The sequence below is a fragment of the Ambystoma mexicanum genome, chromosome 6p, assembly GCF_040938575.1.
Source record: "Ambystoma mexicanum isolate Mex_15411 chromosome 6p, UKY_AmexF1_1, whole genome shotgun sequence".
Lineage (NCBI taxonomy): Eukaryota > Metazoa > Chordata > Amphibia > Caudata > Ambystomatidae > Ambystoma > Ambystoma mexicanum.
The window spans coordinates 265,496,566-265,511,480 of record NC_090935.1 but is presented as its reverse complement, the minus strand read 5'-3'; positions in this window follow the sequence as shown (position 1 = coordinate 265,511,480).

Sequence of the window (14,915 nt, the reverse complement as noted above, 5' to 3'; positions counted from 1 at the left end):
CATGCCTTTTTTTCCTTTTAACTTACCTTTCCCTTAGTTCTTTCTTTATGTCTTAAACCAACTTTCTTATACAACTTGTAAAAACCCACCTTCCTTTCTTTCCAATGAATATTTTCATGTTGTACCAAATCCATCCAATTTTGAATAATAATGTACTGAATGGCCAAACAAAGAATATGTGATCTAATTAACAATATATGATGTGACATCTGAACATTTCTAGAATTAGCAATATTCCTCCAAATCTCCACTTACCTAGAAACCAATATATGGTTATTTTGGAGAATGGGCTTTGCTCAGTAGGACAAGTGTGAAATCTGTATTATGTCTACAATAGACATTCCGGAAAGAAGCAAATAATAAGGTTGCATGTTATTCAACATTAGACGATTAAAGAGGATGTGTGCAGGGCATGGACATACTGGAATGGATTGTTTACAGAACAAAGAGACACACTGGACCAAAGCGGCATTGTAGCAGGGTTGGAGTGCACATGTGGAGCCATACCATGAGGACAGTTCTGAACTAGACACACAAATCAAGCCATCACATGGGGAACCCGAGGAAGGTGAACATTGCTAATGTAGGAGCATAAAGGTGACAGGGAGAGCAGGATGACAGTCAGGAGTGAGGGAGAGGAGGACAACCTGAATGGCCAATCGTAAAACAATGAATCCCAAGACTACGAGCAAAGTAATCCTCAAGGGGCTGGAACAGGACCATGGGAAGATCCAGCAAAGAACGTTGCCAAGGGTGGCGAATCTGAGGATGTCATCCTCTTTCCTTTAGGGGAGGACTATCCCAGGGGGCCAGGGCAGTGTGTCCACAGTACAATAATCCCCCTGGGAGCATTGCACCATGGGAGGATCACTTGGGGAGGAAAGCCCCTCATGGAACTGGGGACAATCACCTACAGGAGATGCAGTAAAATCCCCTGAACACACCTTTACACATTTTCAAGAGTTAGATTCCCCTTCCATCTGCCCTAATGTAATGGGTATGTTGCATTGTAAAACCAATACAGATAACTCATGCCTGCAGAGTAAGGAACAAATCAGTATTGATTTAACATGTTTTAGACACAATTCTGAGATGAGAAAGAAGACTGCGAGAATGAAGAATACTCCAGTAAACCATAGTGAGCAGTCTAGTTGAACAAAGAATCTGTTTGGTCCAGTAAAACTCCCTTTCCCAATGTGGGAGTTCAAATGTGTCACAGCTTAGAGGCCAGTAGAGAAACCTTACTGATAGCTGTGAGCAGAGATGCGAACCGATCAGCTGGGAAGCTGCGCAGCAGAGATGCCAGCCGTCAACCTGTGAGACGCTGTGCATGCAGCAGGACGGAAGCAAGACGGTAACCCAGGGACTAGTGGCTGCTTGCCACGCTGTCTGCAAACCCCTACATCTGTCGCAAGGTCTCGAGAGCTGCACAGCACAAGGAATGCAGTCAGAGAGGCAACAGGTTGTGGCCAGAGCCGCCTCCAAGGAGAACAACCCTGGGGCCGATGAGAATTAGAAGAAGAAGAAATTGTCAGGGACGTTGTCAAATGAAGAAGGCAGCTAAATACCACCATAGCCTCACACCAGAGCAATGGCAGTTGGAAGATGTGGACCAGATGGTCAGGTATACAGGCGGATGACAGGGTGCTGGAAGTCCTAGAGAAATCCAAAATGTAGTGGAGGACAAGAGGGTCTTGGACCGTGGGAATGATATAATAAAAGGGTGGTCCATTTGGGAGAGAAGTGAACCAAGAAACAGAGACACTGTTGCGAGTCAGGGTCCCACACCCACATTAAAGACAGGAGCCTAAAGTGAACACAAATAAAAGGGTCTGAGACCCCATAAGGAGACAAAAAGTCAGCATGTGAAGGGGCAATTATTTTTCAGGAGAGTACACCAAACAGTTTTGTAATTAGAGAAAGAATGACAGCCTATGAAGAGGCTACTGCTTGGCAGGAGAGTAAACCAATCAAATCAATAATGAGAAAAAGAAAGACAGCCTATGAAAGGGGTCATTGCTTGGCAGGATTTTACACCAAGACATTTTGCAATCAGAGTAAGAAAGACGAAATATGAAGGGGCTATTACTTGGCAGGAGAGTAAACCAGGTTTTTCAGCATATTATGTGTCTAGGACCTGCAACTGCATAAGAGTGTGAATACTGATGAGTTGAGAAACCTGGAACAGGAAGAGAACATTGCCAAGTCTTCGGAATGTTTATATAGTCTTAGATTCAGTCACTAGTGTGTCTTTACTATATCTTTAGATAATATTGGTTGTCACACAAAACTATTACTGGTGATTAAGAATGGCTGATAAATTGAGTAGAGCTACCAGCAGTTGTATGCAGCCTCTGGCATTTATATTGGCTTTTGACCAATATTAACGTGGCCACTGCTTGGGGGAGATATACTGCTAGGTAGCAGCAAGTGATGTCGTTGGTCACATGACTTCCTAGTCCTGCAGCTGTGCTGGTTGTGGTGTCACTACGTGGAGATTCTTCATTTCCTTTAGATTACACTCGAGAGATGGGGATGTCCCATGACATAGTGGCCGGGAGTCAGAAAACACAGGCAATTGTGGATGTGCAGACCCAGAACCTTCGTGGTCTGACATAGGAAGGCAAAGTAGATATGGGTCTGAAGCCTGTGTTATTTATTGAAGTGGACTGTAAATTGTATTGTCTGTATTGTATTGTCTGCAAAATTTGTTATCTTAAGAAGCAGAGTGGCCATTCCTTTCATTGATAAAATTGCAAATACTCTTTAGGTTGGTAATTAGCTGCCTCTACTACTTGATTGATATATTTAGAATAATTAGAATAATTGAATGTACATTTTGTTGGTCCTGAGGAAGGTGACAGATTTTGTGTCACTGAAACCGGTTAACGACCTGTACCATGGATATCCTTTTGAATATGCATTAGAGATACATGTTTAAGTGATGTTTTAATGGGCGTTGCCGCTTGTGGCTTAATTTGAGTATCATGTGAAGGACAGATCTTTCACATGCATACTTGAGTATGGGACAAATTAAAAAGCCCCATAAAATTGTGGGTTGGTCCTCCGACAAATAGCCCCTGCTTTTTAGAGTTGGATTTTTACAATATTTTTTAGCCAATTTTCATGGCTGGGTAAGTTTAACATATTTATGCTCACTGCTAGTGTGTGGATGTGTGTTATAGGAGACGAGCCCAGTGGGTGACTTGAAAGATAAGTTTGGAAACTACATATGAGTTACATCTAATTGATTAATTCCTGAGTTTAGTGGAGGAATATTTATTTTCCTCTATCCCTGTTAGCTAGGTGGTACAACACCACTCGCTAGGGTCATTTTCTCTCTGAGGGAATGCTTTGTGCATTACCACCTGGAGCGTTCTAAGTGCCAGATGAAATTACCAAACCTTGATCTCAGACACTGATAACTGGAAAGACTCAAAGAATATGGCAAACTACTACTTTATTATCGGTTCAATAAAAGCAGGGAAACAGGTGAGCAAACAAATTGCAGCTCACTCACTCTCATTTACATTTCAATTACACAAAGGCTTTATACCTCAATGTACGTCAGCTAAGATGTCATCCTACGTGGCAAAAAGTAAAAACCTATCAAAATTAGAAATTGGCTAAGGGAACATATATACCTATTGTTAGGCGGAATAATATGCAGTACCTTAGGGAACACCACCACACAATTAAGATTACAAGTGCAAGTACAAATTCACCTTTGGTACAAGCCTGTACTACACAGTAAAGTGGTAGCGATGGCAGAGCAGCCAGACTTATCTCAAGTGTAAAGTGAGCAGTATCAGAAGTTACACAAAGGACAGCAATTACTAAGGTTCAAATAAACACTGATTCAAGGTTTCTGAGTAGAAGAATATACATGTATTTACACCATCAGTTATAAAACAGTTCACTAATCTAAAGCAGCAGAATATTACAATCTTAATACACTACAATGACCCCCAATCAATTCTGGACAAGTTAGGCTCAAAATGAAGTGTGAGCAAAATGGCACTCCAGCAATTTAAAACGGAGAAAAGACAAGGTTATCAATAATCAATCAGCACCAACAAGTGATAGGCAGGGCAATCTAGAAAAGGCTTACTCCAACAAGGATTCAAGTCAATAGGCCTCGGCCAATGTTAATGGTTCAGAGTCTTTGCAGAGGATCGCACAGTTCAGAGAAGTTTGCGGTTAAGTCTTTGCTAAGAGTTCAAAATGAAGTTGCTCGGAAGAAAAGTTATTCAAAAGAGAAGAGAAGGACAAGCCTTCGGAGAGGTGAAAGATTTCAAGTACTTTCACTGCAATCCGACGGATCGAATGACCGGATTTGCACAGTACCTTACATGAAGAAAATGCTGTAGCTGAGGCGGTGGTTCCTGGCAGTTCCTGCAGGCTCACGGTTCCTGAATCAACTGTCGTAGTGACAAGAAGGAGGAAGACTGGAGGATCCTGCAATGCCCAGGTAAGAAGCCAGCAGCAGAGCAAAGCTTTGAATAAAAGGTGCGCTCCTTAAACCCCAAACAGGTTCCGTTCCTCCAGGCTATCCGGTTCACTGCAGCGATGTACAGAACATTCGACCAGGAGAGGGAGGCCGGCGTTTGGTGTTTGGTGAGCTGGTTGGTCCCACCAACCTCAAGGGAATAAGATTTGTTGCAGATCTTCTCTGTCATCAGAGATTCGGGCGATTCAGACCTGCAGCAGGGCTTCACCGGGATGTCCAGTAGTTGCAGCAGTCCTCTACCTTCAGCTCCTCGTTGGTTTTCTCGTTCCATTGGCGACTCTGCCTTCCAAGTCCCAGAGACCTGCTTTTAAGCCGTTTTCCCCATTCACACAGTCTGGCTGTCAGTCACACAGAAGTCTAGGTGGCTGTCCTACCTGGTAGGACAGCCACCTAGCCAATCAAACTAGAGTGTGACTTGGGTCTCCAAGGAGACCCTGTGCAGGGGGGCTCAAACCCCTTCCTCACATCCTGTCCACCTAGACACTCAGGTGCCTAAGGAGGGCTTCTGTGCAGAAGGCTGCCAAAGCACGGCAAACAAAGGAACCAAACCTGGTTTGGCGCGCAGTGTAAAACACAAGAAAGACCTTTACAAAAAGAAATGGTGAATAAACCCGACCAGAACCAAATAAAATTAAAAAAGGTGCTGCGGATTAGAGTTCGAGGCTACCACCATAGCCTCTAACAGTACAGAGGCTATTTTCATAGCTCGCCGTAGAATACAAATGGTAGATACCACTGCCACCAGCTAAATCTCAGAGAAAGGGGAATGAAATAATGTTCCATGAGAATCAGACAAAAAGGGATAACTATTAACCCTTCCAGGACTCTATTGGAAGATAGGTTGTAATGGGTCTGTAAATTTAAAAAGACTAGTAAAGTCAATGACAACTTTAAATGTTCTGGGAGACAGTAGTCAGTCCCAGAAATTGGAGTTCAAAGTGGGAAGTCTAAAAAGACAACCCTGTGTCACTGCACTAAAGATGCTGTGTGACACACAGTAAAAAGGTGATGCCTATGCAGTGGGTGAGACTCTATAGTCCATGAGCACAAAATGTACAGCACACAGCAAAACAGATGTAAGAGTGGGAAAAGGCTGACACTTTTACCAGGTGAAAAAAATGAATCCTAGAAATCCAGCAAAACTGCTGAGGGGCTCAACAGGTTAGGGAAATTAGCCATTCTGGAGAATTCTCCCTAACACGTATACTTCATTTAGGTGCTAGTCATATAAGTGATATGATATGATATGATATGATAAGGCATTTATATTGCGCCTATACACAAGTGTTTCAAGGCGCGATGTGGCAAGGAAGGGGGAAGAGGAAAAGTGCAGGAAGGGAGGGGGTGGGGACAGTGCAGTACATGGGATGAATAGAATAAATAGAATAAATAAAAACAATAAGAGAATTATGGCCCGCTGGTGGCAAGTGTAAGGGTAAGTGCAGACATCAGATGTCAGTGCTGATGGGGGACTGTAGGGATACAGAAAACAGTCCCCAAGAGCGGGGGTTGCCAGGGTTGCAACATGGGCATGAGATCAGTGCAAATTCAGCCAGGAGTTCAGCAGGCTAGAGGAGGAGAGAAAGCAAAAGCAAAGAGGAAGGTTTTGAGGTGCTTCCAGAACTGGAGATGGTTCTCCTCAAGTTTCAGGGTGACAGGGAGGCTGTTTCAGAGGGACGCACCAGCCGAAGAAAGAGATCTACCACCAACTTGTTGCTTGGAGAAGCGACTGACCCTAAGGGAGTTGGAGGCGGATGAGCGAAGAGCTTGAGAAGGAAGATATTTATGAAAAGGGAGTTTTAGGTATTGAGGCCCCCCGGCCCCAGAAGGCCTTGTGGACAATTCAGAGAGTTTTGAACTTAATCCTTGCAGCCACTGTGAGCCAGTGCAGAGATTTCGGTCCTGGAGTGACACAATCCCTGGACTTGAGGCCAAGGACAAGTCCTGTTCTGGATGAGTTGCAGAGGGCGTAGAGTAGAAGCAGGAAGATTTAGAAAGAGGTTGTTGCAATAGTCAAGCCTAGAGAGAACCAGAGCTCTGGAGACAGTGAGCTTCTGGGGGAAGGAGAGGAAAGGAAGAATACCTCTGAGGAGGTGCAGTTAGTAGTGTGACTTTTTAGAGACGTCAGAGATGTGAGGAGAGAAGGAGAGAGTGGAGTCGAAGATGACCCTAACGCTTTTAGCCTCGCAGGTCAGAGGAGGAAGAGGTCCAAGAGAGGCCGGCCAGAGAATGACAGGAAAGGAGGGAGCAGGAGTGCCGATGTGGAGAATCTCAGTCTTACTGGCATTAAGGTAGAGATCATTGGTGGCACACCACTCCTGGATAGCAGACAGACAGTCAGAGATGAGAGAGGAGAAGAGGTGGCTGAAGGTTGCCTGGAAATGAGCTGGGTGCCATCTGCATAGCACTGAAAGTTGGGGCAGAGAATGACAATGCTTTGGGCCAGAAATGCCATGTATGGGTTGAAAGCCAGGGAGGGAGGTTAGACCCCTGGGGGACACCACAGGTAGAGATAGAGATAGAGGAGAGGAACGACCCAAGTTGGACCTGGGAGGGATGATCAGAAGAGGAAATAAGTCAGCCACACCAGGACCTGACCAGAGATACCCAGGTTATCACGGAGACGGTTGGGCAGGATGGCATGGTTGACTGTGTCAAAGGCAGAAGAGAGATCAAGCAAGATGAGGACACAGGGGGTGTTGGAATCAAAGTTAGAGAGCAGGTCTTCACAGATGTTCAGGAGAGCAGTTTCCGTGCTTCTGGCAGCTCTGAAGCCAGACTGATAGTCATGAACACAAACAACAGATTCAGTGTGAAGATTAAGCTGGGAGATGGATAGCTTTGCCCAGGAAAGGAGTGATGGAGATTGAGCTATAGTTAGCCGGGCAGGACGGGTCGGCAGAGGGTTTCTTAAGAAGAGGGTGCACAAGGGATTGCTTCAGGGGGGGTGGTAACACTCCAGCGGTGAAGGAGTGGTTGCAGAAGTCGGCCAGAGCAGGAACCAGGGAGTCAATGTGGTCCTTAATGGTTTTGGAGGACCAGGGATGAACCTGTTTTGATGAGACTTTCATAGATGAGACTTGTCTAGAAACCTTGTCTGGGGAGAACAGGGGAAAGGCAGAAAAGAAGGGAGGAGACGTGGCCGAAGGAGGGCTAGAGGTAGAGCAGGAAGTAGAGGGGGGAGGACGAGAGGAAGAGAGAGAGAGGACAGGATGTCCTGAGTTTTAGAGATGAAATGAGAAGCCAGAGCCGTCTAGAGGGCCTGGGAAGGGACAGGAGAGGTAAATACTGCAGCAGCATTTGCTAGTTCCTTGCAGATTTTAAAGAGTTTGGCCGAGTTGTTAGATGCCGCAGAGACAGAGGCTTGGATTTGAGCCCTCTTCTTGGTGCTGACAGAGAGCCAGTATTGCCTTTGGACTAGGTGGCAGGCCAGTTTGGCAGAGGATGTACGAGAAGCATGCCATTTCTGCTCAGCCATCCTGCACTTGCGTTTTACGGTGACGAGATCTGAGTCATACCAAGAATTGCACTTGGCTTTGGGCTTCAAGCGGAACCTCATGACAGGGGCAAGAACATTGAGGGTATCAGATATAGCAGAGTGGAGCATGGAAAGGGCTGTATCAGGGTATGAGTCAGCCAAACGGGTGGGGGGGTGAGAAAGGACACCCGCGGAATTCCTACGAAGTGCGGTAAGCGCTACGCCAGCCCCTGCACCAGCACCCTGAAGCGCCATCCAGCTGTATTACTGCAGCCCTGATAACAGTGGATGAAAATCTTTTGACAACGGCCGCATATTCCATCAGTGAGAGCCCTGATCACTGCAGACGCCATTAAGGTACACGAGGTACCTTCATACTCCAAGATGGCCGCCTGCATTATCCTGGTAGTCCTCAGAGCCCAGCCAGGCCCACATCAGCTTATGCCTGCTACCTATTGGCTGTCCTGCCCTTCTTCAGCCGGATTGGCTGCCGGCAGGGACAGCCGGCCCTCTTCGAAAAAGGCCCATAAGAACAAGGCTGATACCTGTTCTCAGCCTGTTTTCTGCCGGAACTGCCGACTGCCAGACCCCCTGGACCTTCAAAGCCCGGTTCTCTAAGGTAACATTCCGTGTTTACTTCCCAACAATTGCACAAAGGCCCCGAATGATCATCTCCCACAAACTTACCTGATCAGTTGTAACTGCACCTGGATCTGCCGTCGTTAAAGCACTATCAGACCACCTGAACTTAGCTACTATTACTATGGCACAATAACAAACTCGATCAGACCCTGCGCTGACTTAATCCTGCCAATCCACTCTGCCATGAAGCGCATCGCTAAAGTGGCCATTATGCTTATACTATCATTTTAGTCTTGTTTCACCGCCTTTCTCACCATACTGTCCTTGCATGCTGCAGTGCGCATATATGATTACCACTTGTACAGCTGCAATATTCTCCTACATACCTATAACTTGCTGCACTCCTCTACGGGGCCTAGCTGATGCTCCTGTACCTAGACAGCCAAGCCTCTGAGTCATTGACTGCATTACTGCTCCTGTATTCACCTAGTCAGCCTAGCCTGAGTCATTGATTGAATGCTGCTCCTGTACTTATCTAGTCAGCCTAACCCGAGTCATTGATTGCATTATTGCTCCTGTACCTACCTAGCCAGCCAAGCCTTTGAGTCATTGATTGCATTACTGCTCCTGTATTCACCCAGTCAGCCTAGCCTGAGTCATTGATTGAATGCTGCTCCTGTATTTATCTAGTCAGCCTAACCTGAGTCACTGATTGCATTTTTGCTCTATCACCTACCCAGCCGGCATAGCTGAGCTAATGCCACTGAGTCACTGATTATATGCACTACACTGCTTTCGTATTTAGGTGATTTTTGCTACCAAATTGCTCCTACATGCTGATATTTCTAGCCTATACTGTATTTGTACTCGCTGCCATCGGCCAACACCGGTTACTAATGTGGTATTCTAGATAGGCCACTATTATACAACTATGTATCTACCAGCCATTTACACAACCCTACTGAGGACTATCCTACACTTGCCAGATGTTAACGTACCTAACACCTTACCACCTTTGTCTTCCGTAGTACACTTGAACGGTAACTCTCTTTACCAATATTTACGTCCTAGCTATGAGCCCCTTGAGACAGCCACCGCGATATCACACCCATGTGATACACCTAGCAGAAACCTTAGACTCCGTGCAAGATTATCTAAACTGCATGAACCCCTCCGCAGATCTCTGCCCTCTACCAACATTAAAACAAACCTCCTTCAGGTCTGTTAACCCTCGCCATACTAGACGACCCTCACAACCTAATTCCTATATTTGCCTATCTCAGAACAACAAGTCTAAAACACCCAATATGCCCACTATTCTACCCCCTCAAGCCACAGAGGTCACTAAGACCCCAACTATTGTTGAAGCACTCCTTAATGTGAGATTGCTTGTCGTCCATGTCCTAGACATTGCCGACATAATTACAGAAGGAAACCTTGACTTTCTCGCTATCACAGAGACCTGGCTACACAATGCAGCAGGACCTTCGCGTATGCTAGCTATCCCTGATGGCTACACAATAGTTAGACACGACTGTGAAGGTGCTAGAGGTGGCGGCATCGCTATAATCTCTAAAAAAAGCCTTTCACTCAGATTAGTACCCACCCAATCGATTCAATCATGTGAGACCCTATCCGCCAAACTTCAACTAAATAATAATCATACACTTATCATTCACCTTTTATATAGACCCCCTGGCCATCTAGGCACCTTTGAAGAGGATCTCCATATAACCTAAACCTCACATATAAACCTAAACCTTGCTCTCAATCAATCCTTCTTGGAGACTTTAATTTAGGTCTCCATGACACCTCAGATACCAATGCTACATTGGTAGCCAACACTATTCACGCACTAGCCCTAACTCAAAGAGTTGACAAGCCTACGCACCTGAAGGGAAGAATGTTATATTGGATAGCTGACTGCAACTGTACAGCCACTATTTCATCTATAACGCCCTTACCCTGGACAGACCATTCCCTGGTGTCCTTTAAGCTAGTTACCTCCAGACCTAACCCTACGACCCTTCCACTAGCACTACCATGCTTAACCAGAACTAAAAAATGTATCACTGTTGAGAAAGTGATCCCAGCTATATTACCGACCCTTAACGCCCTATCAGCTAATCTAAACCCTAGCATCCTACTGAAAGAATTTAATACTATCATGCTCACTACCCTAGATAAATTGGCACCTCTCAAACTTAGATCAAGCAAACCGAAAGCTCATCTAAACAAATGGTTTACTCCACAGCTAAGAGACCTACGTATTCTGAAAAGAAAGAGTGAAACCACCTGGAGGCTCTGCCCATCAGCTGATAATAAAGCTAAACTATCCACTCTCTCCTCACTTTACAAAAAAGAAGTTTGCCAGGCAAAACGTAACTCATATGATGACCGTATAGCTAAATCTAATTCCAGCATGAAAGAGCTTTTTTCCATTCTAAAGGAACTCGAGTCTCCCATCGCCACTCAGGACACCTGTACCAAGGACAAACCTTGATGCACGGATATCCAGCAAGCCTTAGCAAATAAAATTATCACACTCCAAAATAAAATCCAGCAAAAAAAAGAAGTACTTAAAATTCAGGATTTGCCTAAAATGCCTCATACCAATAACCCACTGACGTACAGTAATACCTTCCACTTCCCCAAAATGACCACCTTGGAAGTAGAAAAAGTTATCCTGTCGCTTAAACCATCAAATTGTAAAGGTGACATCTGCCCAGCACAGCTAATAAAAGACGCTGCCAGAGAATTATCTCCCTTTATCACTAAATTGATTAACGCCTCCTTTGCCTCAGGCACCATCCCTGCCAACCTTAAACAGTCCTGGGTACTCCCCCTCCTTAAAAAGCAGACATTAGATCCCCTCATTCCTACTAATTACCGCCCTATTACTACGGTACCGTTTCTTCTTAAGATTCTGGACAAAGCCGCATACAACCAAATTCAAAAGCACCTAGAACTACATAACCTATTAGGAGAAAGACAATCGGGCTTCTGTCCCCTGCACCGAACAGAAACTGCCCTCATTGACTTGAAATCTCAAATCAAATTGATAAGCTGAGAGACAAAGGGAGCACAGTACTCCTACTACTCCTGGACCTCTCAGCTGCCTTTGATTTGGTGGATCACAAAGTCCTCTGTAGTCACCTGGACTCCGCCGCCCATTTCTCCTCGGAAGATATTGGATGGATCAAGTCATTCTTGAGTGAGAGAACGATGAGAGTCTTCTCCCCTTCAGCAGCAGCAGATCCCACCCCTATCTCATGCTGTGTTCCCCAAGGCTCCTGTGTCTCCCCAACTCCATACAATATCTTCACCAAGCCCCTGTTTGATGATCTGGACCATCTTGGTATCACCTACACTAATTAGGCAGATGATACACAGATCCTCTTCCCGCTTTCTGGGGATCATGCTAAAGACACGGAATTGGTGAACAAGGTATACCTTATCATCCAGTCATGGATGGCCACTCACGGCCTTTGTCTAAACGATGATAAGACAGAGTTGATTATCCTGGGTACCAAAGCCAATATTAAAAAACTAGGGCAGGAATTCTCCTCATTCAACATAGATGGGAATATCATCCAAGTATCCAAGGATGTAAAAACCCTGGGATTCTATCTTGATTCTACCCTATCACTTGATAAACAGCTAAAATCCCTTCCCTCCTCCACGGCCTACACGTGCAAACTGATAAGAGCCGGTAAACCATTCCTTTCCAATAAGAGTTGCCTAATCCTGGCCAGAGCCTTAATACTCTCCAGAATTGATTATTGTAATGCTCTATATTCTGCAGCTAATAAAAGAATAACCCAAAGACTACAAACATTACAAAATAATGCCCTGAGAGCAGCACTAGGCATTAATTTAAGATCCCATATCTCTTCCGCCAGATGCCATCACAACTGGTTGACCACGGAGAACAAAATAAAACTCAAGATGCTATCCCTGACCCACAAAGCCCTTAATAACTCTGCCCCTAGTTACCTGACTGACAACTTCCACAGGAGAACATCTCTTAGACCAACCAGAGTTGTCAATTCTAACTGCCTGACAATACCGAACTTTAGACTCACTACTATAGGAGGAAATAGCTTCCCGGTAAAGGCTGCTAAAACTTGGAACTCACTACCACAAGACCTTAGAGCGGACCTGCCGTACCTTTGTTTCAGGAAAAAAGTCATTCAACTCCTTACCTCGACTGACCTCAGTTGACCGGTGTTACCTACCTCCTACTGGTATTATTCACACTAGACTTTCACTCTATATAGCTGTTATTCCGATTGACCTACTCGAACTTGTATATTTTGTAATTATTTGTGTGATCTGATTGTATTTTCTAATGTACTTCTGCGCCCTGCTACCCCTGGGTCTGGCGCGCACAAAAAGTGAATAAAACAAACAAACAAACAAAACAAAAGTGGCAGCAAAAGCCTCAACTGACACATGCTTTATGGGTCAGATAAGCAAGAAGGTGGGTTGCAGTTCTGGAGTTGGCTTGGCCTGGGCGGTAGAGAGGGTAAGCTGGGAGGAAAGGAGAAAGTGATCACCCAGGAGAGAGGAGTGGTGAGAGGTATACAAAGGGGAAGGTCTGAGGAGATCAGAACATCCAGAGTGTGCCCTGCAGAGTGACTCGGGCCAGAGAGGAGAATAGAGAGTGAGAGAGAGTCACAGTGGTTGCAATTGCAAACGAGGCTAGAGAAAGGACAGGGAGCATCCAGGTGGATGTTAAAGTCTCCAAGAAGGAGGATTTGAGTGGTCAAGACCAGGAAGGAAGAGGAAAGGTCCGCCCATTCAGAGAGGAAGGAGGAGATCTGACCAGGTGGCCCATAGATAATAGCCACAGTAAGGGTATGGCTAGGAGAGAGAGAGAGCCTGCAGACTAAGACATTCGAAAGACGAGTAAGCCTGAGTAGAAGAAGAGGCAGGAATCCACTTGCGGAAGATCAGAGCTACACCCCCTCTGGATGGTTGGACCTGGGTGCAGAGAGGATCTTCTAGCCATCAAGAGGAGAGTGTCAAAGCCTGTGACAGAGCTGGCCGTGAACCGATGACATTGAGGTCAAGTTCCTCCATTAGGCGGCAGATGTCCGAAGATTGTTTGACAGCTGAGCTAGAGTTAAGAGTGGCAATATGGAGAAGTTTGCCATCCTTGAAAGACTTCTGGGGAGGAGTACAAATCAGAGGTCCACTCTGCAGAGGTATAAACAAAGCCAGAGGAAGGAGGAAAAGGCAAGGTAGCCAAGGAGGAGACAGCGGGGGAAGGCGAGGAAGCCGTGAAGGGGAGAGCGGGGACAACAGGGGAAGAAAGGAAATTGATGAGGCGCGGGAAGCGTCTATCAAAGAGGAGAAGGTTGGCTTGAGGGCCTTGGACCAAGATGGTACCATTCATGTAAACATTAATGATGACCTTAGAGGAGTGGAAGAAGGCCAGAAGGTCCTCCCACTGGGTGCCACCATTAATGGGAGTGAAAGAGAAGGGAGAGAGCACAGAGACCATATATAGATTCCATAAGTCTGGGGAGGGAACGACAACGAGGATTTCAATGAAAGTTTGCCTGGAGGAGGCACTGGTATAGGTGTCAGCGATAGAGAGGCCTGTGTTGGAGACCAGGACGTCCTTTTTAAACTTCTTCCTACCAGATTTTGTGAGGAGAGTCGATAGAGAAGCAGTTAGAAAAGATAGACAGAGAGCACCATAGGGTAGTTAGAGAGAGGAGAGAAGATGAAGGGAGTGGTCGGGGAGAACACTAGGGAAGGACACAGGGCAGGGAGCAACCAGACAAAACAAAAGGGGACAAGACAAGTTGACAATTAGACAAGACGACAGGCATTTAGATAGTGGTAGAAAGCTTCACTAGATTAGTGTTTTGCTTGGAGGCAAGCTACAGAACGGCACAACTTTTACGATGCAATTTTAAACAGGAGAAAAACACACCTAAGTTTGAGAGTACAGAATATTTGGGAAAAGTCCTAGGTTTCACAAAGCAATTTTAAATTGGCTGCCCCTTATCTGCTACGCACGCCTTGAACTATCTCTTACTGCATATAATACAGATTAATAGCAGAATAACAGCAGCGAATTGCCTTCTGGAACAATGCATGGTGCACTTCTACATGGGTCCTTATGATTGGTTGCCATCCTCTCCCAACCTTGGACATAGGGCTTGTTAGCATCGCGTAAGAAAATTGAAACCCATGTGCCAGAAGTAACAACAAACGACTCCCTCTTGGCCAATTATCCTACCATCTCTCATCAGGTAGGCTCTAAACCAAGGCTTCTTCTCTGTAGTTGACCTTGCTGACTGTTCTCTTCCTTGGGACTTTTAAGGAAAT